This window comes from Monopterus albus, unplaced genomic scaffold (genome assembly GCF_001952655.1).
Source record: "Monopterus albus unplaced genomic scaffold, M_albus_1.0 scaffold1561.1, whole genome shotgun sequence".
Classification (NCBI taxonomy): Eukaryota; Metazoa; Chordata; class Actinopteri; order Synbranchiformes; family Synbranchidae; genus Monopterus; species Monopterus albus.
In genome coordinates, this window is record NW_018129437.1 from 1 (window position 1) to 1,942 (window position 1,942).

Sequence of the window (1,942 nt, forward strand, 5' to 3'; positions counted from 1 at the left end):
GGCTGCACAACAACCACTGCGCCAGCAAATGTCACCCAAATACAAAGAGAACAAAATGGGACCAAGCACAGATCCTTTGGGGACACCACAGGAAAGGATAGTTTTAATAAATAATAAATAGTAAATAAATAATAAAAAATAGTTTTAATAAATAGAAATGATAGATATAACAGGAGATTCCTCAGCTTAAAGTGATCTATTTCATAGAGTTTATTAAACATTTTATTTTCTGTGTATAACAGGTTTAAATTTCTGTTTCGCTGTTGAGGTTTAACTTTGTTCTGCTGCAGTTTCACCCTGACTGCTTTCACTTCTGACTTGTGGTGAGGAAATGTGTTTAGGAAATGATGCTGGTGGTGCCAAACAAGGCAGTTGATGAAATCAGCACCTGCTCAGTTCTAGAAAAACCTGTTTCTAGACAGTGTGGACACTGTGTGTGCTTAGAAAAAAGTAATAATTTTAGATCTAGAGAGGGCTGCTGTTGTGGTGACGCAGACAAGAAATAGAGTGTTTCCTAGTCAGGACCATCCCTATGTGGAACTCTGTGCTGATGGTGATTGTCAGAGCGTTTTAAGGCAACGCTTCAGGAGAATGCATGCGGCACTTGGGCTCAGCTGATCCCTCATAGGAAGCAGGAAATACAGTAGGAAGGAATAGGAGAAGTATAGGAGGGTAGAAAGGAAAAGAAAGGACAGAAGGACAGGATAGATGGGGAGGGTTTTATGAGAAACGAAACAATTATGCAAGTGGAGAGTGGAAGTATTTTTAGGCAATTAGCAGGGGAAGGTGCACATTAGGGCCGTGGTCCTGCTCCTGACCCTCCGATGTTCATCTTCATTAGAATAAACACAGTTGTAATGTGACTAAAAGGTTTACCTTGGTTTTAGTGGCACCTTCTTCCAGCTCACCTTCTAACGATTCATGTACAAAAAAGACTGGATCAGTAGAGATATAAACATTCAGTGTGCTAACAATACTTATTTTTGGAATGTTTATATTGTCAGACTTTTAAATTCCCTTTGTCATCTGTCACAGATGGTGTTACAGCTCCAGACTCTCCTTCTCCCTCAGTGTTATCTTAGTTCTCCATCTCATCAGCTCTTCACCTTTACACAGTCATAAGATGAAGTCATTCAAACAAATAAAATAAGTACATTTTAATAAAAATGATTACATAAAACATTTTGGAAAACATCCTGAAAATGTTACTGCAAGTAAACTGTTGCAAATATTGAAATTTAAAAACAGTTTTTCCATTTTCTCCTCTTCTTCAGCCAGACCTCAGGCCTGTGACAAACTTCATGGGTCCATTTGAAACAGGTCCATGTTTATTTGGAGGCTTTTACCATAAAATGTAAGTACGTTTTGAGTTTATTTTCAAATATAATTTCAAAGTCAGCAAACATGACATATTTTTTTAAATGTAGAATGAAAGAGGAGGGAAATGAAAGAGTCTCTTCCACACAAGTCAGAACAAAGAAGGCAACAGGAATTATCTCAATGTGAAAGTGAGGTTTTGGTTTGAACAGCTAAAAACTGCATGTACAGATTCTCTAAGGTTTTTCCAAACACAATAGAAAGTTTGTATAAACTCACCTCTGCTCTGCTTCGTCTGCGAAGGTGTGGCTCCTTTGTTTTGTCTTATATAACAAGATCAAGGATATAGGTGTGGTTCCTGGTGTGCTCATCACAAAGCTGCAGCCACGTTATTTTGAAGTCAGTGACAACAAAAGGTAAATGAAAGTCAGAGAGCTCTAGCTCCTGAATTTCCTGAAACCATGTGACTTAGGGTAAAGTGATGGGTGGGCCTGACTACGAGAAACATTTCCTAAACATTGCTTCTTTTTTCTGTGCAAATACGACTAAACTGTTATCCTCGTTATGTTGCTGGATTATGTCCAGAGACAACTATAATTTGAGTAAGTGGCGTGGAACTTTTTCT

The 1,942-nt window shown here is 38.2% G+C and overlaps 1 long non-coding RNA gene across 1 annotated transcript in view; it reads left to right on the forward strand.

Moving 5' to 3' along the window:
• Positions 1-96: 96 nt before the first annotated feature.
• The window catches only part of LOC109953840 (uncharacterized), a 3,098-nt gene continuing 1,252 nt past the window's right edge, over positions 97-1,942 (forward strand). The window contains exon 1 of the long non-coding RNA XR_002273980.1: positions 97-1,733. This is a non-coding gene — a long non-coding RNA (uncharacterized LOC109953840). The remainder of the gene's footprint in view (positions 1,734-1,942) is intronic.